Below are 21591 nucleotides of genomic sequence, written 5' to 3' on the forward strand. Positions count from 1 at the left end.
AAGCTGCAGGATCCAGGTCTAGGAATGAAACATTGCAACAGAATTCATGAGTGAAGATCAAGAAGAAAACACCCCAAGGTTGTCTGTGAATCCAAAGATGGTACCTCTACACAAGCCCCAAGCTCTGGGAACCACAGCTAGTCCAGCAACCAAGAGGATTCTGAGAGTCAGGTTTTTAAATAAAGGGCAAAAGTTCTCTTTCTGAGGTGTTTCAGGGTGTCCTGCATGGAGAGAGAGAGAGAAAGGCAGGACTCCCCTTTCAGTCTTGAGGCTTCATCTGCAGTCCACACATCAGTTGCAGGGCCAACTCAGGGCTGATGAAAAGAATGGGCAGGAAGAAACTGCTACATGATCTCAGCCAGTCAGTTCCCTAAGGGTCCCAGAGAAAAATAGCCCAGCTTCTCTTTGCTGGAGATCCTGACTTCAGCCCGGCTTCTCTTTGCTGGAGATCCTGACTTTCTTCTTCCCTGGAGTGCAGGGGTCAGGGGAATAACCTAGGAAAGGCCTCCTTGACAAGGTGACATTTGAGCAAAGACCTGAAGGTGCTAAGGGGCAAGCCATGCTAATACCTGCAGAAGAGAATTCTAAGCAGAGGAAACAGCAAGTGCAAAGAGCCAGAGACAAAGAGTGTGCCTGGCCTATCAGGAGTTCGTGTGATTGGAGCAGAGAGGTATGGAAAGTTACAAGACAGGAAGTCAGAGAGGTAAGGGATGGGGGTGACTTTCAGACCTTGTAGGGTTCTATAGGCCATTTTAAGGATGCTGGCTTCTACTTTTAATGAGATGGGAAGCCACTGGAGGGTTTTGAGCAAAAGAATGAGATATACTGACACAGATTTCAAAAGATCCCTCAGAAGCTGCCAGGTTCAGAATTTACTCCAAGTAGGGAAGCATGACCACCTGACCACCCTCAGTTAGTAGTAGCCTACTGCAACAATCCTGGAGAGGAGTGACAATAGCTTGAACCAGGCTGACAGCTTGGTGAGAAGTGGATATATCTGACGATTCAGCCAAGAGGAACTGCTGACAGATTGGATGTGGGGAGTGAAAGAAAGAGAGGTATCAACGATGATGCTCATATTTTTTTGGCCTAAGCAGCTAAAAGGGTGGAGTCATTCACCAAGACAGAGAAGACTGAAGAAGAAAAAGGTTTTATGAAGATCAACTTAATATTTGAACGAGTAACGTTTGGCGTGTCTCATTAGACATCCATGTGGAAATGTCTCATGCGACTGGATGTAGTGTTCAGAGAGAAGGCCAGGCTAAAGCTATATATTTAATATACTATTAATATGATGCTTAATATGTATCTACATGTAGCTATACGTTTATATATTTAGAAGTCCTCTGCATATAGGGTCCTGGATAAAAGAATGTGCATAAAGAAGAGGTCTGAGAACTAAACCTAGGATATCCAACACTTACAGGTTGGCTAATGAGGAAAAATTAACAAAGCCACCGAGAAGGAGTTACCAATAACATGGAAAGAATACTGGGAAAGGATGTACATCCTGAAAGCCAAGTGAAGCATTTCAAGGAAGAGGGAGTAATAGCTTTGTCAGACACTGCTGTTAGGTCAAGTATGTCCAGAAGAGAACTGAAAATTAACCACTGGATAGCCATTGATGACCTTGGAACAATTTTGGCAGAGTGAGGGCAAGGGAGAGCCTCATTAAAGAAGATTCAAAAAGAATGGAGGGAGCCAAATAATGCAGAGAAAATCTCTCTTTATAAGTTATTCCAACTAATGTCCACTCTCACCACTGTTATTCAACATAGTGTTGGAAGTCCTAGCCTCAACAATCAGACAACACAAAGAAATAAAAGGCAAGGAGGCAATCCAGATCAGCAAGGAGGAAGTCAAACTTTCACTCTTTACAGACGACATGATACTCTATGTGGAAAACCCAAAAGACTCCACCAAAAAACTGCTAGAACTGATACATGAATTCAGCAAAGTCGCAGGATATAAAATCAATGCATAGAAATCAGTTGCATTTCTATACACCAACAATGAAGCAGCAGAAAGAGAAATCAAGGAATCATCCCCATTCACAATTGCACCAAAAAAAATATAAAATACCTAGGAATAAACCTAACCAAAGAGGTGAAAAATATATACACTGAAAACCACAGAAAGTTTATGAAAGAAAGTGAAGATGACTCATAAAAAAAATGGAAAAACATTCCATGCTTATGGATTGCAAAAACAAATATTGTTCTTAAAATGTCAATACTATTGAAAGCAATCTACATATTCAATGCAATCTCTATCAAAATGACAGCAGTATTCTTCACAGAGCTAGAACAATCATAAAATTTGTATGGAACCAGAAAAGACCCTGAATAGCAAAAGTGATCTTGAAAAAGAAAACCAAAGCTGAAGGCATCATAATTCCAGACTTCAAGATGTATTACAAAGCTATAATCATCAAGACAGTATGGTACTGGCACAAAAACAGACACATAGATCAATGGAACAGAATAGAGAACCCAGAAATGTCCCCACAAAACTATGGCCAACTAATCTTTGACAAAGCAGGAAAGAATATCCAATGGAATAAGACAGTCTCTTCAGCAAATGGTGTTGGGAAAACTGGACGGCAACATGCAGAAGAATGAACCTGGACCACTTTCTTACACCACACACAAAAATAAACTCAAAATGGATGAAAGACCTCAATGTAAGACAGGAAGCCATCAAAATACTAAAGGAGAAAACAGGCAACAACCTCTTTGGCCTCAGCACTATCAACTTCTTACTTGACATGTCTCCAGAAGCAAGGGAAACAAATGCAAAAATGAACTACTGGGACTTTATCAAGACAAAAAGCTTCTGCACAGTGAAGGAAACAATCAGCAAAACTAAAAGGTAACGAATGGAATGGGAGAAGATATTTGCAAATGACATATCAGATAAAGGGTTAGTATCCAAAATCTATAAAGAATTTATCAAACTCAACACCCAAAAAATACTCCAGTGAAGAAATGGGCAAAACGCATGAAAAGACACTTCTCCAAAGAAGACATTCAGATGGCTAAAGACACATGAAAAAAAAATGCTCAACATCATTCATTATCAGGGAAATACAAATCAAAACTACAATGAGATATTACCTCACACCTGTCAGAATGGCTAAAATTAACAATTCAGTAAACAACAGATGTTGGTGAGAATGAAGAGAAAGAGGAATGCTTTTACACTGCTGGTGGAAATGCAAACTGGTGCAGCCACTCTAGACAACTGTATGGAAGTTCCTCAAAAAATTTAAAATAGAACTACCCTATGACCCAGCAACTGCACTACTAGGTATTTATCCAAAGGATACAGGCCTGCTGTTTCGAAGGGGCACATGTACCCCAATGTTCATAGAAGCACTATCACCAATAGCCAAAGTATGAAAAGAGCCCAAATATCCATTAACTGATGAATGGATAAAGAAGATGTGGTAGGGGTACCTGGATGGCTCAGTCAATTAAGCGTCCAACTTCAGCTCAGATCATGATCTCACGGCTCATAAGTTCAAGCCCCACATTGGGCTCTGTGCTGACAGCTCAGAGCCTGGAGCCTGCTTTGGATTCTGCCTCCGTCTCTCTCTGTCCTTCCCCTGCTTGCACTCTCTCTCTCTCAAAACTAAAAAAATAATAATAATAATTTTTTAAAAAAAGATGTGGTGTATATATACAATGGAATATTACTCAGTGATAAAAATGAAATCTTGCCATTTGCAACAACGTGGATGGAACTAGAGTGTATAATGCTAAGCGAAATAAGTCAATCAGAGAAAGACAAATATATAATTTCACTCATAAGTGGCATTTAAGATGCAAAACAGATGAACATAAGGGAAGGGAAGCAAAAATAATATAAAAACAGAGAGGGAGACAAACCAGAAGAGACTCTTAAATACAGAGAACAAACAGGGTTGCTGGAGGGGTCTGGGTAGGGGAATTGGCTAAATGGGCAAGGGTCTTTAAGGAGGGCACTTGTTGGAATGAGCACTGGGTGTTATATGTAAGTGATGAATCACTAAATCCTATTTCTGAAATCATTATTATTCTAAATGCTAACTAACTTGGATTTAAATTTTTTTAAATCTCCAAAAAAAAAATAAGTTATTCCAACTAATAAATGAAGAAGGAGTAACAGGATTATAATAACATTTTGCAAGCCCCTAATGAAATAAACAATCTAGGCAGGGGTCAGCAAACCATGGACCTTGGGCTATCTGTGGCCTGCTTGGTTTTGTATACAAAGTTTTATCAGAACTCAAGTATGCTCATTTGTCTACATATTGGCCATGGCTGCCGATGCACTATAGTGGCAGTGTTAAAAAACTGTGATAGAGACTGCATGGCGTCCGGACTAAAATATTTTCTGACCTTCATAGAAAAGGTTTTCCAACCCTGATCTAGATAATGATCCTCGGTGGTTGCTAATGTCATAAGAAGAGAAACAACCTCTGATGGAAGTGCGTACTACTCCCTAGGAAGTCTACTTACAAAACAGTAAAAAATCAAATCTAAATCAGCGCCAGTTTATAGGAAATACAGGAAACAAAAACATTCAACAACACAATGGAGATGCAAGAATGGAAAGATCTATAGAAAAGCAACCGAGTTTTGTCAACAAATCAACTATAAAGCCAAAAACAAAGTGGGGGAGGAAACATACAGATTTTGACTTAAGGAACCTTTATTTTTTTTTTTAACGTTTATTTTTGAGACAGAGAGAGACAGAGCATGAGCGGGGGAGGGGCAGAGAGCGAGGGAGACACAGAATCGGAAGCAGGCTCCAGGCTCTGAGCCATCAGCACAGAGCCAGATGCGGGGCTCGAACTCTCGGACCGCGGGATGGTGACCTGAGCTGAAGTCGGACGCTCAACTGACTGAGCTACCCAGGCGCCCCAAGGAACCTTTAAATCAAATATAATGTGTGACCCTTCTTTGAATTCTTTTTTTTTTTTTCACATTTATTTATTTTTGAGAGACAGAGAGAGACAGCGTGAGCAGGGGAGGAGCAGAGAGAGAGGGAGACACAGAATCAGAAGCAGGCTCCAGGCTCCGAGCTGTCAGCATAGAGCCCAATGCAGGGCTCAAACCCACAAACTGTGAGATCATGGCCTAAGCCAAAGTCGGATGCTTTAACCAACTGAGCCACCCAGGCGCCCCTGAATTCTGATTCAAACAAAAAAATAATAATAATATACATAATAACAAGAAGAAGACACAATTGGAGAAATTTGAATACCAACTAGATACCCGAAAGAAATTATTATTAATTAACTTGGAGGAGTGTCATAATGCTGGTTATTCTTCTAGTCCATTATCTTTTGGAGATTGGCAGCTAAATATTTATCAAATTATGGGAGGACTGGAATTCGCTTCAAAATAATCCAGTGGGGAGATTCAGGTGAAAACAAATGAGTCAATAATTACTGAAGCTGAGTAGTGGGTATTTGAGGGATTATTATACTATTCTCTCTAGTATATGTTTGAAATTTTCCACAATAAGAAGCTAATTCAATAGAATTAACTAATCAATAAGAAGAGGATATACTTATTGTAATGAACACTGAGTAATGTATAGAATTGTTGAATCATTATATTGAATCAATATATATGTTATATATTAATTATACTTCAATTAAAAAAAAAAACTAAAGAAAAAGAAAGAGGAAAAGGAGGAAGAGGAAAGGAAAAGGAGAAAATAAAGGGAGAGAATTTAGACCCAACAAGTACAGGTAACTCTTTGGAGGAATCGTACTGCATTGAGAAGAGAAATGAAGCCATTTCTGGGGGAGGAAGGAGGAGTTTCAAAAACACAGTCATTTCCAGCAGACTCGCCCTTCACAGCCCCTGCAGCTGTCACTGGAGCTCTATTGCTTCTCCCAGCTGCTCTCCTAAATAACATATTTGGTTTCTTCTTAAACTTCCCACTCTGAGCCTCCAGGTAGCCAGGCAGAAGGTATAGTCTCTGACTTTGAGAAACTGCCCTCTAACTGCATAAGTCAAGTCCTACAGCTGAAAGGTTAACCAAAAATGGCAAGGAATATGGGAACACATAGCACAGAGGATGGGAGGACCATAATTATATTGGGGTTCACAGCAGTGATGGACAGGGGCCACCTGGGAGAGATGCCAAATGTTTCCCAGAGATGAGCCTCTGGAAGATGGGCAAAGAGGAGAGAGCAGGGCATTTTAGGAATGAAAGGAATTCAAGCTAAGGCTAAGTCCCAAGGGAAACCTCTTCCACAGACTATTTACAGAGCTCATGTTGGAAGGGGCTGAGAAATGTTGTCATCCACCCTCCAGGCCACCCTTTGCTGTGTCACTATGGATCATTTCCTATGGGCCAAGCTGACCCACAGCCAGCCTTCTAGACAGCGTCAGGGCTCACAATTGCAGAAGGGAACCTCTGTCTAGTTGAGGTGCAGGAGGCATCCTCAGGGAGGGCAAGTTTGCATGCTGAGGATGGAAACCTCTCTGCATGAGTCCTGTACACCAGAAGCTCCGGTGAGGGCAAGGCCCAGACCTGCCTCTCCACCTGGCATCTCTGTCCTCTGAGCTCTGCCCAGTCCTCTTGTGGCTGATTCACGATGCTAAGAATATTCTCAACCTGGGGTAAGTAGGAAGTGCTTCATGAGGTTCTGGGGTCCCCTGATATCGTATGAATATTTGAGATGTGCATTTCACCAAGTTGAGTCCACAGCCTTCATCAAATGTTCAAAGGATTCTATGATGGCAAAGCCTAAGAATCACTGTAGTAGGAGTTTAACAATTTTTTGATGTATTAGATTTTGGGTAATGTCTGGGGTCTCATCACATCTGCTAGGGCTCCCTCCAAGGTCCTCCCACCCCTCAAAATAGAAATCGGGATCAGTGAAAACAAAAGTTAAAATTCTTCAATTTTCAATTGCAATTCCTCAATGGCAGGCTAACAGCAATGCAAACCTCAAGCAACCTCTACCTTTATAGGCAGAACAAAATAGCAAAACTACCAGGAGCCATTTCCCACATAACCACTACAATTATACCTATTTTTCAAGCCCTACAGTTTACAAGGCAAATAATTTCATTGGCACTTCATATTTGGGCTTTGAGAATTTTGCTATGAAAACTTTAAAAAGCAGAATGAAGGAATAAAATGCGGGTGCAATCTGTATTTTTTTAATTGAATTGTGTTTGTCTTAATGGTTTGAATGGCCTCTACAAATAAGCATCCCCAAACCCTCACAACTATACACGCCTACAAAAGCCATGCCTAACAGGATGTGAGATTAACACGCTCTGACTCTCTCCCTCAAATACTTTATATGCTCATTTAGTCAGTGTTTACTGGATACCTACGGGCTCGAGGTTCTGAGATGCTATAATATGGCACATTAAGAGGGCGGCCCAAGTGCACTATGGCAGTGCCCAGCCAGATCTTCCTGCCATTGTGCCTTCTGTCCCCTCCCCTGAGAGCTCACTACCACCCCCTCTGACCCAAAACAAGTCTCAATAATCTGTAGCTAATATCTGTTCATTGCTTATAGTGATTCAAACTTCACACAAATCCTGTGAGGGAGGGACTACTCCTACACATATCCAAGGAAGCTGAGATTCAAAGAAAACAAGTCACCTATGCAAAGCCACTTAGGACATTTTGGAGGTGCTTTGGCCTTTAGTTTCAGCCATAATGAACTGGAAGCAGGCAGAGAAGAGGGAAAGATAGAGGGCTGAGAAGTGGTGGCCATAGCAGGGAGACATGATGGGCAAAAGCCAGAGGAAGCTGGAGGCATAATGCAGACCTAACACCAGGAGACCCTCACAGGTCAGAGGGTAGGCTAAGAAAGAGGCCGCAGCTTCACTGGGTCATCCCAGAGCAGCTGATCAACACTATCTTTTTGGAAGCTGGTTGTTCAGCATGGAAGCATCCTCAGTCCAGTGGCGAAAGGGGGGGTGAGGGAGAGGAGAGGATGAAGAAGGAAGGGAAGCAGTATGCAAGAAGAAACACAATTTCCCCTTAAGGAACTCACAGTCTAGAATCAGAGCATTCAATTCTTCCTGGGCAACCCAGGTCCTTCCCAACCCTGAGCCAGGGGCTAGGAGGGGTGAATCACCATAAGACCCAGTCTCCCCTACCTCCTTCCCTCTCTTGGACCTGTATCCATTCAACCAAGAGTGAGGGTTACTAAGCTACTGCTATGTGCCAGCACTGTGCTGAGCTCTGGGACACAGCAGTGGACAACAGGGACATGGTCCCAATCCTCAAGAAACTTTCTGCCTTGGGGACACAGATATTAAGTGTACACACATAAACTGGGATGAGTTCTATAAAAGTGTAGGATGCTATAAAAGTGTGCAATGGAAGAGTCTAAATTAGACTGTGGGGGAGGACAGTTGTCTGGGAAGATCTCACTGAAGAAATGACATCAAATTGAGAATAGAATGATGAGTAGGTATGAATGATGAACGGAATGATGAACAGCCATTCACCAGGTAACTGGAGAGTTAGAGGTTGGAAGAATTACAAAGAGAGGGAATAGCATGTACAAAGGCCCTGAGAGAGCTTGGCATATTCCAAAGGAGTCCAATATGGCTACAGAGTGGTAGGTGAAGGAGATGTAGGAGTTCAAGCTGAAGGAAGTAGAGATCTAAAACATGCATGGCACATGGGCCATCACTAAGATCTTGGATTTCTAGCTGAGAAGTGGCATGATCATGTTTATTATCCAACATTATATGAGCTACCAGGTAGAGCAGAGAGCTGCAACAGGGACAAGACAGGAAGTGGAGAGATCAGTTAGGAGGCTCTTATGGTCATCTAAGTACAAGATGATGAGGGCTTGGTCTAGGTTGTGGCAGTAGGAGTGGAGAAGAGAGTACAGGGTCAAACAGCATTCAGGTAGTTAGACTGGCAGGATTTCATAATGGATTGCCTAAGGGTATAGAGAGGTGCAAGTATCAACAGTGCCCCCTGAACTGTTAGGTGGATGAAGACACCATTCACCAAGACAAAGAAAGCTGGAGGAGAAGCATTTGGTGGCAGAGATCAAGAATTGAGTCTTATCATAAGTTTGAGATGCCCCTAAGACAGCCAAGTGGAGACATTAAGAAAGCTTTTGGATGGACGCCTGGGTGGCTCAGTCGGTTAAGCGTCAAACTTGGGCTCAGGTCACAATCTCATCGTTCATGAGTTCAAGCCTAGCATCGGGCTCTGCGCTGACAGCTCGGAGCCTGCTTTGGATCCTCTGTCCTCCTCTCTCTGGCCCTCGCCCCCCCCAAAAAAATAAATAAGTATTAAAAATAAGGAAAGTTGTTGGATAAGGATGTCTGGAGCTTATCACAGAGGTCTGAGCTACAAGTGTAAATATGGGACATATGAGAAACCATTTGACTAATGGCTATGCAGCAGGACATAAGAATGTGCCTGGCAGACGTGTAACTATAGGACACTTAATTAACCAAGAGCCCCAGCTTCTGGGCTCTGAAATCCATCACTGCATTTGCACAGAGGAACAGGGCAAGCACACTAAGGCAGGCCACTCCTAGGAGACATGAAACCCATCTAATGACTGACTTTGGTCCAAGGGCTTCCCAGAAGCCTTGCTGAGCCTTCTTAGATTTACAGCAGGCTGGGATCCTTGCACTCAATCTTCCTTCCCTCTACTCATCACTCAGGGTCAGATTCATTTGGTGCCCTGATAGCTCTTCCAGCGTTGCCCACTACCTTTCGTAGGTATTTCCCCTAATAAAGTCCTTGTACATTGAATCCCATCTTGGTGTCTGCTTCTTGGAGGAGCTTTGCACACTGAAACTGAGCTTGGCCCTGTGACTTGCTTTAGCCAATGAAACGACAGCAAATGTGACACAAGCAGAAGACAAGGTATTGTAAATAATAATGGGTTCAGTTTGGGGCAAGGTAAGCTTGAGATACTATGGAGTGTTGAAGTAGAAATGTCCAGTAGTCAGTTAGAGGGAAATTCTGAAACTCAAAAGACAATCCTGAGTTGGAAAGTCATCAGTATATGGGTGATGGCTCAAGCAAAGGGAGGGGAGAAAATCCCTCTGGAAGAGTGTGTATCATAAGAAGTGGAAAGGACCCAGGTTGGGACCAGCAGGACCTACCTTTAAGAAGCAGTCTCTCAGTTCCCATCTGGAAGAGGAACCCAGGCAGAGCTAATCAGAAGTGAAATTACCAAGCAGCTAAAGCACCCAGGAAATACCAATGATACCTGGGTTGCTCCAGATCTCTTCTTAGAAGCCTATAGTAAATGGATAATAAAGCAATCAGCACTAAAGTGTTTAATGGTTAGTAACAGAAGTCTCTAGAAATATTATCATCTAAACCTCATAGCAATTATGGCTGTGGAACCAAGACTTTAGTCAAATTTGGGCTCTACCACCTCTGGTGATCTTGGATTCTGGAGGGTTTTGCTCCTATAAAACAAGAACAACAATTCCTATATCTCAGACAGGTGTAAGATATGTCATGTTTCTGGTACATCCCTTCACCAATACCTCTAACTGTGGTTCTCAAACTTTAACATGAGTCAGACTCACCTGGAAGGTTTGTCTCAACCCAAGTTTCTGATTCAGGATGTCCGGGCTGTTGCTGATCCTGCTAGTCCAGGAACCATACTTTGGGACAAGATGGTCTCCCTGAAGGACCTCTACCATGTCAGTGAATAGCCCACATACCCCAACAACTGGTCTCGTTGAGTTGGGCTGTAGGATTAGAGCTCTAGGTTCTAAGTACAGGAAGTGTGATAAAGCAACAGCAAGGTGAGGAACAGGGGCAGGCACACAGTCTTCTCCCTCAGCTGTCACCCAAGACATCTCAAAGGCTACAAGTTGAGTGATTCATACCTGGGTGTTTGAAAAGCCATGACTCACTGGATACAGTAGGTGGGCTACATTGACTCAAGTCTCAGAGAGGGTGGCAGAGAGGGGAGCAGGTCTATAGAGTCACAGCCAACAATCAGCAGAATGGCCTGAGGTCTTCTGGGCACCTAACAAGCCAGGCTCCAGGACTGGAGGAAGACAAAGGATGCAGATGTGTGGGAAAGGAAGTCTTCCTCCCAGACATGGAGGGCAAGAGTGAGCCTATGGCATCTTTTCCCAATTTCAAATAAATTAACCTCGGCTCTGGGTCAAGAAGACCATGAAAAGCAAGAAAAGCAACATGGAATCTCCTCAAGAAGTCTACTTCCTCAGTATTGCCCATCCCTCTCTGCCCTGGGGATGCCCTTCTCTGAGAAATTCTCCATTCTCCCCAGAGCAGTGTGTATAGAAATCTCCAGGAAATCCCAGGAATTGCAAGAGCAGAAGGAATTTTCTTTTAACAAAGGCCTGCCACAGACACCACCTTATTTTATTTCTTAAAAATCCCCTCTGAACTCCCAATTTTATAAGCCTAAATTTTTTCAGCTCACATTTACTACCATGCTAGGTACTGAGATTGCAAATATTAATTAATCACAATGCTTGCCCTTAAGGAATTTTGCCTAATGAGATATAAAATGTGCTGCATTTATTTTATAGTCTACAGAACACTTTCTTGTGCAGTGGTAGTTATTCCTCATAATGGCCACAGAGAATCAGTGATATGGATCCTATCTCGTTTTTTGTCATTCTGATCTTCCACTTAAATATTACGTCCTCGGAAGCCTTCCCTGACATTCCAATCTAAAGAGCTACTCAGTCACTGCCACGTCACCCTATACTAATTTTCTGGGTGACATTTACCACATTTTTTTAAATTTACTTGTCTATTTTCTCTCTCTCTCTCTCTCTCTCTCTCTCTCTCCCCCTCCCTCCCTCCCCCTCCCCTCTCTCTCCCTGCAACAGAATATAAATTTCACAAAAGTAGGAGATTTTTCTGCCTCGTGCACTGCTATATTCCCAGTACCCAAATCACTGCCTGGCCCAGAACAGGCACTCGGGATATATTTGCAAAAGGAAAGAGAGTGGGGAGAGAGGGTGGGAAAAGAGAAGGGAGGGAGGGGGCAAGCAGAGAGAGGCTGCTTAACAGCAGAGAATAACAGAGATGAGGCTTACATCTGGGGGTTTATCCCCTCCCCAGCCCAGACTCCTTCCCCTCCACACACCTTGGGGACCACTCTGGGCCAGTGCCCAGGTTCTGAGGTTGGCAGGCTGACTTTCCTTGCCTGGGTACAGAGGCAGATGTATCCAGGACTCAGACATCAGCGCTGAACAGCTCATTAACCCAGAGTCTGAGATGCGACAAAAAGAGAAGCAAGTTGTTGGATACGTGTTCACCTGTCATTACAAATCCCTTCACTAAGGAAGGCATGAAACTTTGTATCTAGGTTCATTATACTCAAGAAAACATCAATCAAGAACCAAATAAGTCAACAGAGATTCAATTTACCTTCTTTTAAGAGGCAGAAATATAAAATGTTCTTCGTCACTTTTTAAATTAAGGAAAAAGAATAAAATTCCTATTCAGTAAATAGAGCAAACAAAAAAAAAATTCTATTATATGTCAGGGTAAGAGGGAGAGACAAAGAACAAAGAGAGGGGGAGAAAAGGGATGGGAGACAAAATCATAGAACAGTCATTACTCTTAAAATGGGCAGGAATCTCCAGCAACCACGGGCTCCAGGCCCCTTCTGTGTAAGGTGGGGTACTGGGCCTGTGTAGTGATAACATAGCTGAGGCCCAAGGGGTTAAGTGATTTGTCTGTGGTCTACAGCCAGTAAGGACTGGAGCAAGACCAGATCCCCTACATCATGGCCAGATAACATACAATTTAGTAAAAGAAAAAAGACTTCTTCAAAGTACTGTACTGAGAGCTAGAAACCAATTATTTGAAAGTGAGAACCATGTCATTTTCATCTTTTTTTCCCACTCCTCCTAGAAAAAGGCCATGTACACATGTGGTTCATGAGAAAGGGGGGAAACCCCAAAAGATATACGAGAGAATAAATATAGCCTCTGTAGTACAGAAGACACAAAGAACTACTTTGGCATCAAGTTGGATTTTTGCAACAACAGTGATACTTCCATCGCTGACAGATGTGTCCGTGAGTACAGCCCTAGACTTTGTTACCCAGGTTAGAAATTACGTAAAAAGTCACAGGGATAGATTCACTGCCCTGCCACAGGCCGTGGTGCCTGGACTGTGCCCAAGACAGCATCACGCCTTCCTCCTGGTGCTCCCCAGTTCTATGCCCTTCCGGAAAACCCATTTAGGAGCTGCTGCCAACACTAACTCCATATTAATAATCTAGAGCATTCTCTCTTTACTCCAGTCCCAGGCTAGCATTTATAGGGAGAAAATGTTTTTTTCAAGTGTGATCAAAGTAGTTACAGAGGCTCTGTGATTCCACAGGATGAATCTTTCCAATAATACCATGGGAATGTAAATGGGAAGGCCTTTCCTTGGTAAAGCCCAATTCTGTTCTAGAATTTCATTCACTGTGGTTCCTCCATGTCCATGCATGTAAGGAGACAACAGAACCCTTTAGAATCCTCCTGTCAGAGATGAGGATTATAGCCTGCTATATGTTTTCCAGGTGACAGTGAGAAAGGTACCACATACCTTTGCTTCCACCAGGAAGATACCTGGCATGCACATAACCAACTATCTACTGTAACAAATAGTTTTAAATGAGCCTTTTGGTTCCACATGGCTTTATAATTTGTCACATGTATACTTCATCCAATGGCCTAGATGCAGGCTCCCCACCACACTATAAGTGCCATGAGAACAAAAACTGTGCCCCCTCCACCTTTTTTTGGTAGACCATCTCCTACTGTCCTGCTCCCTAACCCACTCCTCCTTCAGTGCTTAGCTCATCATTCAGGGCATATTGTAGATGTTGGTTAGCAAAGTGTTGTATTTCCTGCTCTTCTCAATTCTCTGCCACTTATTGAGGATGCAAGGTAATATAACTTATTCGGGATGCCAAGGTAACACAAGGTGGGAGCAAAGAGTCTCCCCTGGCCAGATAAACCACCTCATTTCTCCAGACACAAACTGGACTCAGGCCTGCCCACAAGAGGCCAAGGGCAGTCACTGTTCTGTTCCTCCCCAGGATGCCTCTTTCATAGCCCCTCCATCTAACACCTATCCATCAAACCCACCCACCCACCCCTAGCCTCACCAAGAGAGGAGAAGGGAGGAGGGCTCTGCCTAGGATTTGCAGAGCGAGCACAGAGCACAAAGCCCTCCTGAACTGTGAGATCTTAGATGGTTGAACAAGGACATACCTGGGGAGCATCTGCCCAACCTCCATTTTCAGGCAAGGTAAAAGAGGCCCAGGGAGGTGAATGATTTGCCCAAGGTCACATGGCTACTTAATGGGGCTGAGCCAAGGCTAGAAATCAAGTCTTCCAGAGCAGTGCTTTTTTTATCTACCCCCCCCCCCCCACCTGATAGTGCCCTCCTTCCCCCTAAGCATGCTGTTCTTGGTCTGGCTGACTGTGGTGCTACAAGTTCAATAAGAATGATGACTAGGTGTGAACAATGTCTGGGACTACCTACTTAATGGTATATTTTCACCCATATGATAGAGAAAGAATCTGAGGGACCTGGCCAAGACACTGCCAGCGGGTATGGTCAGCTTTCCTTGCTGATCTATAAAATTACTTCGGGGCAACCATTCCTTTGCTAATCTGTAGAATTACTTCTGAGTAGTGATGACCTCTCCAAGCCCAGGTCATGGTCAATCTCTGAAAAAAACTGGACTCAGTGAACTGTGACAGTGAGAGACCTTAGGCTTTAATAACTAAGGTGTAGACAGACCCTAAAAACCAGATGGTGACATGTGCTATCTTTCCAAGAAACAATCCTACCATCCCAGGTAATCATGAGTTCACTGCAGTAGGATCCAGGAAAGAGACCCCTCCAGTGATGGTCTAAGCAGCAACGCAGGTAACAAGAGACACAAACTTCATGGAGACCAAGAAAGAACAATGCTGACAGAAAGGACAGGGGCAACATGAGTCAAGAACCAGGCAGGATGGACAAATGCACTGCCCTATCCACCCCACTCTAGAATTGCCCCTCACCCCCCAAACCCCAAATAGGTGGGATTATTTCTGTGAGCCAAACACTGACCACATCAAAGTCACAAAAAAGCACCACTGCATGGAGGGAGTCAGCCAGCTTTGGGTTTGAATCCCAGCTCTGCCCCCTACTATCTGGGTGAACTTGAGCAAGTTACTAACTTTTCTGAGCTTCAGTTTCCTCATCTATAAAATGGAGATACCTCCTGAACAAGGTTGAATAAGGATTAATTATGATAAAGTCTAGAAATTGCTTGGAAAATAATAAGCACTTAATAACCGGTAGCCAAGTTTTTGAAGCCCTGCAAGGACTTGGCTGCCTGAAAGACCCATGGGCCCCCAGAGGAATGAAGGTATGACTGATAAACACACCCCCTAAGAATCCCCATCACTCCTGCACACAAGCGAGAGAAGTCAAAGCCAGGTATTACCCTGTAACAGGACATTTCCTGAACACGAGTTTCTCAGTTTGAAACCAAGGCACACACACCTCATTCCCAGTTGCAGGAGAGCCAAGGAGGTATGACGGCAGTAATCCAATAACTCAACTGTGTGATTCTGAGGGTCACTGTATATCACATTGCCGTCAACACAACACTTGAATTCCTGGCAGATGGATCACCTCCTTGGATCCCCATGCTCATAAATACCACAGAGAAGCAGACAGAGGGATAGAAACAGCTCCATGTAAATCACCCTCTGCTTGCAATCCCTGAAGTCAGAGCATGAAGTCCCATGCTGGGAATGGGATTTTCAGAGGGACTGATGGAGCTGGGGGGGAAAAAGTTCATCAAGGGCAAGAGATTCGTATTCAGAGCTGGACTCTTAGATGGAACTGAAATAAAGTCCATCTGAGATCTGAGTCAGAAAGAACCATGCCAGGAGGGAACATGCAAGATCCAAATGACATGAAAGTAACACACATTATGTCATCAACTGTCCCTACCTCTGACCATATAGTCACTCTTAGGGCAATCATTCATCCCTGTCTGGACAGCCTCTATTGTCCCTACATAACCATTACTAATGTCTCTGTCCACTTTCAAAAGTGCCCTGGCTTGAACAATAAATTACATGATCACCCATTACTACCAAGTGGTATTAGAAAATAAGTAAATAAACAAAAACAAAAGAAAACCTCTTACCAGGCCAGAGACTCAGCGTGTGAAGAAAACTCTAGAATGGAATCAAACAAGAAAAGATTGCCTTCTTCTAGGCTCTCGAGACAGCCGCACAATCCTACAAGATCTATACATTTGCAGAAAGGAACTTCTATATTTTCCGTTGGTAATTCCTCTTGGAACTGTCAACTGGAACTTTTCCCCTGGCATCTACCCTCATTCCCAGACCAGTAAAGAGAGCCCCTTTTCTCCAGCTCTGATGTTGGTGAAGATAAAGTCATGCCTTTATTTAAGCATCACAAACATCCTATCCTTTCAGGAAGACTCTTCTCTGGACCAAGCCATCCTGCCTCCTCCAGCTTTTCTTCTAACCATGATGCCTCTGTGACATGTGCAGCTCTGGGCGCCCAAGAGTAAGAATCCACCACCATGGCCTCCAAAGGGAAGAGCTGGTGAATCATCACAAGCCCCCAGATTTTGGTCACCAGCCCACCCATTCAGCCTGAATCTCGCGCTCTGAGCCGCCAGAGTCACAGACCCAGCGTGAGGGAGGATCCCCTCCTGGGGCAAGTGGCCAAACTGCCACCCTGACCCCCAGGGTGAGGTGGATGCCTCAATCTCAGAGAAACCAGAAGGGGTAGTGTTTCCCATCATTCTCTCCCAGGCAAGGACTCAAAACAAAGAGGCTCAGAGAACTGGGAGCTCCATCCCAGGAAACGAACGCACAGCCACTCTCACACCGGGAGACCCAAATTCTGTCAAAAAGCAAGTCACTCTAAGAAGCCTGACTTCTTCTCCGCACTCCCCTCCCTCCTCTGAGCCCAACTGTCAGCCCTCTCCCAGGAGTGGGTCTGCCGGCCACCCGCCCGATCCGCGGCTCCGGGCACCCAGCCTACCGTTCCCGGGACGCCTCCAAGGGTGCACGCAGCTTCCTTCACAGAAACTTCGCTGGAAGCTCCGTCCTTGCTCGGCAAGCCCCTCCCATCGAGGGGGTCTCCCGCGCACAAAAATGCCCGGTACGGGGGGCGGTGGCTGGCGAACGCGCGGCAGGGTCCGGGGAGGCTCGCTAAGACCCCGCGGCCGGCACCTGCACCGAGCCTGGCGGCGCTCCCGGGGCGCGCGAGCCTCCCTGGCTGCGGGCTGGGCCAGCGAGACGCCGGCCGGGCGCCTGGCAGGGGCACACCACTCACACCCCGAAACGCGGGACGGCACGGGCTTTCTCACGCCCGGGAAGTCGCCACCGAAGTTGCCAGGAAAGGGTAGCGTGTAGAGAGGCAAAGCCGGCGGAGAGCCAGATTCCGAGAAGGTCTGGGCAAACTAGGAATCCCCGCGGTCCATCATCCCCCAACAGGTAGCAGCGCCGGGAGCGAGGCGCGGCGCCCCCGCCGCCGGGGAGGAGCGGGCAGCGCGGCAGGCAGCAGCCGGCACCGGCGCGGACCACTGTTCCCGCGGCGGCCGGACCCCGGGCTTACCTGGAATTCACGCAGGGTCCCGCGCTCGGCTGAATGGGCAGGGCGTGCTAGTATTCCCGAAGCATCCCTGAATTATTTTAAAAGAGCAAACGGGTGGGGGGAGGGGCCCCGAGAGAGGGGGGCGGGGAGGAAAGACGGTGAAATGGAAGGGGGCCGAAGGAGCAACCCAAAGAAAGAAGGGGGAAGGCAGGCAGGAGGAGGTAAGGGGGAGAAACGGAAAATAAAATCGATAAAACAGAAGGGAAGCAGTTAACAGGGGGAAAAAATCTGCCTCCTGCCCACACTGTGGAAAGGAAATTTCTGACAGCGAGACAACTCGCACACATGCCCCCCAGAGAGGCCAGACGGGGGGAAACAAAGGAGCAGGGCGGCCCGGAGCCGGCTCCCGGAGAAGCGTCGGCGGTCCGGCTCGGGCAGCGCGCGCAGGTCGGCGAGGGAGCGGGCGGGGAGGCGAGGCGACGGCGCGCCGGCGGGCGCGCGCACTCCGGGGGCTGCGGGCGGGGCTGGGCGGCGGGGCCGATGGGGCGGGGCAGGGGGGGCAGCGGGGAGCAGGTTGGTGACGCGGCGCTCGGGGTAGTAAACGGCTTGGGGGCGAGAAATCCAGGTCAGGGTTCCTGCGGAAAAGTTCAGAGACCTCGAACTTTCCCCCAGGCGATTCCACTCCAAGAACACCCTCCGGGTTTGTGGGCAGGAGTCTCCGTTGCCAGGCCTGGGGGAACGGTGATGCGAGAGTAGGATTATATCCCAAAAGAAACAGAAGCGAATCGAGGGCTTTAAGGAGTAAGGGGGAGGGGAAAGTGTGGAGGGGCCAGTTCCTGAGCCAGAAGCTGCCCAAGGACAGGGGGCCCCGGCCGCGGGGGGAAGTCTCTCGCTGCCCCTGGAGGGGCCTACAGGTCCTCTGCGAGTGCTGCCAGGGGCCAGGTGAGGGCTCCAAGGAAGACCCTGCCCCCTGGGGGAGTTAAGGAACACACAAACAGCCCGAAAAGCCAGTCGAACTGTCATTTGGAAGATTTTCTAGATCTGAATCTCTCGGAGGGCTCTTTCTTCCCCTATTTCTCCGGCTCTCTGCTGTTATGTTTCCTCAAGAATTAACAGAAATGCCTCCCAGAGCCATTGCTGGTGACGACGTTGGGCTCCGGCAGCTCATCTCTTCAGTCCAAGTACGTCCCCAGGGGGGCTTTGCTGACTAGCTATAAGCAAATGCCCACCCTCCACCAAAAGCTCAGAATCAGAGCACAAAAGGGCACCCGCCCCCCCCCCCCAGAAAGGCAGTAGGATTGAGGAAGAAGTAGGGGGGGAGGAGGAGGAGAAAGGGGAGGGTTCTCTCCCTCACTGCTCTTGTTCCTTGGGCCTGTCCTTGGCACAGGTGCGGCAAGTCCTCTGAGGCTTGCTTTGGGTGTTTCCATCTTTGAATGAGGACAGTCGGCCATTCCTACTTAGCTAGGAGTGTCCCATGGCCAAGAGCAGGGATTCTACTCAGTCAACTTTGCACCCTGTACACCCCACCCACCCAAGGACCTGGCACTTCTTAGAAAACGTTCACTGAAGGGAACAAAATAGCCACAAGGCTAATGACTCCTGTCCCTCTCCCTTTAGGGCAGGGAAAGGAAGTGAAGACCAAGGGCTTTGCGGCCTCCTTGGCTTTTTCTCACTCCCCCCTCCCCCCCTCTGAAGGTCTATTCAGGAGGGTCACTCTGTGAGGACCCAACTTCAACCCCAGAGTCAGGTAAGTCGTGAAAATTACCACCAACACTGAGAAGAAGTGAGTCTGGTCTCTATGAACTAGACTTTCAGAAAGCCAGGACTTTAGGCCTGATGTTAAAAACTGCTCACGCAGGGCATTGGGGGAAGGGGAGGGGGGAATCAGGGCTACACATCGGTTTTTCTGATAGATTTTGAGAAAGTCTTACAAGTCTAGTTTCCCCCATTAAGAATTCTTGTTCTTTTTCAGTGCAAGCATCAGAGTGCAGTGGGAGCCTCTCTTGAGGAGATCTAAGGTCTAAGGGAGGTCAGAATCCTAGGCCTGGGGAATCAGCAGCCCTCCTCTCAAGGGAGAAAAACCACCAAGTGGAGAGGAAGAGGGAGAAATTTTCCCACTGTGGGAAATTAACCTCAGAACCTATTGAATCTGTTAGAGGAAAGGAGAATGACTCCATTAACTCCAAAATGTGCCCTTCATGCCCCCCACCCCACCCCAGCATATGCATACATAGAGGGCAGTTACCAGCTACTCCATAGGCAGGAGCATCGACAGGACAACGTTTGGTTTTCTTTTTATAATGAAAAAGTTTAAAGAGCTAGGATACCAGAAGGCTGATGGTTTTCCTGGCTTGGAAGCCATCATCAAAACAAACAACAATTGTGCCCACAAACAAGATTCTCCTTGATAGCTCACTCATACTATTGGGATAAGGCCATGCCCACCAACTGGAATGTTCCATGACAGATTTCCTTAACCTGTCCAAGGAGGCATCATAAGCCCAGATGCCCAAGTATGACCCCTTGGACATACCTGCCATTTTATTTCTTGCCTCTCTGGCTACCAGTAACAACTAATTAGAACAATATGCTGTCGTTGCAGACATAACAAAAATATTGGCTTTGGTTCTTATCCCATTTGAATGAGTTGTGGCTGTTGCCCAGTGCCTTTTGCTCTAGGCAGAGCAGGTGGGGGAGATACTCTTGGATGTAGGGATTCAGTTGGGCACACAGGGCTGTCCCCCTCCCCAGCAGACACACCTCCTCCCCACTCCCAACCCTCTATAATACCCAGCGGTGGGGAGAAGGTTCAGTGCTCAAGACCACCGCAGTCCTCTCTGAGCCAGACCAGCAAGGGAGCACCTAGGACAGCCCGGATGCCAACCTATACCCCATACTGCGCCCCCTAACGGTACTTCACACTGGGGCCTTGGCTTCAAAGAAAAGACCCTGGTTTAATAATTCAGCCTGCTTGAATGCCATTTAGTAGCCATGGCAACCAGTTCTCTGCTATCTGGTTGTAGGCAGGATATGGTTGGAAGGAAAAAGAGAAGGAGAGAAATAGGAAGGTAAAGGAGAGAGGAAAAAGAAAGCCAGCTCAGATTTCATCTAAACTTTCCCTGCATTCACTCCGGTGAACCTGACTATGTGGTATCAGTGAATATCCTCTCTCTGTGCCTCTCCCAAGCTCCCTGACCTCCATCTCTGACTTCCCACTCTCCCCATCTTCTCCTTCCCCAGCTCTTCTCTCCAACCTTCTGGAAGCCAAGATCTAGCTTCCTGACTCAGCACTCAGATGAAATATCTTTGTGACTCTGGCAAACGACTTTCTTTGCCTCAGTTTCCATATCTGTGAAATTATTCCTTGTCCGTTCACTATGGTTCCTTCCAGCTCTAACAATCCATGAGTCTATGGTCATCCCTCTGTCTCTGGCACCTGTCCACCTTTCGGCCTTTTGTCTCTGTTCAGCTGTCTCTGTTTCTCCTTCTCTTTGTCTCTTTGTTTCCTATGCCTGCCTCTCTCTCTCTCTCTCTCTCCCCCCTCCATTTTTCTCTCTCATGAATATCACTTTCCATGAGGTTTCACCTGTGAAGCAGTTATTTTTTAACAAATATTTCATTCCCTCTTGCCTGAAGTGGTGTCATCACCCCGCTTTACTTAGCTAGCTTTCCCTCATCCTTCAGGTTGCAGATCAGATACCAGTTTCTCTAAGAAGCCTCCTGCCGGGGCCCCCCTTATCTGTGTTCTGGGTTAGCCCCTGTTGTGTCTTATCTCACTGCTGGGAGGCTGATACCTCTCCACCAGTGAGCTTGCTAAGGGCCAAAATAGAGTCTCGTTCATTGCCATATGCCCAGTGGCATTTAACAAGTAGTGGTTGGATGACAGGATGGAAAAGCCTCAAACCACAGGTTTCTGAATCACTGCTTGTGAGAAACTCAACATACCCCCCAAAAAGGGCACAGGGTGAGGAAGCCAGAGGGGGAACCCATTCAAGTCGC

The 21591-nt window shown here is 46.3% G+C and overlaps 1 protein-coding gene across 7 annotated transcripts in view; it reads right to left on the bottom strand.

The window, feature by feature from the left end:
- Positions 1 to 18051, bottom strand: part of CACNA1E (calcium voltage-gated channel subunit alpha1 E) — a 489630-nt gene extending 471579 nt beyond the window's left edge. For all 7 annotated transcript variants that reach the window (XM_058701273.1, XM_058701270.1, XM_058701274.1 and 4 more), the window contains exon 1: positions 17614 to 18051. The gene's annotated coding sequence lies outside the window, so the exon portion shown is untranslated. The remainder of the gene's footprint in view (positions 1 to 17613) is intronic.
- Between the last annotated feature and the right edge of the window lie 3540 nt (positions 18052 to 21591).

Source organism: Neofelis nebulosa, chromosome 15, assembly GCF_028018385.1.
Source record: "Neofelis nebulosa isolate mNeoNeb1 chromosome 15, mNeoNeb1.pri, whole genome shotgun sequence".
Taxonomy (NCBI): domain Eukaryota; kingdom Metazoa; phylum Chordata; class Mammalia; order Carnivora; family Felidae; genus Neofelis; species Neofelis nebulosa.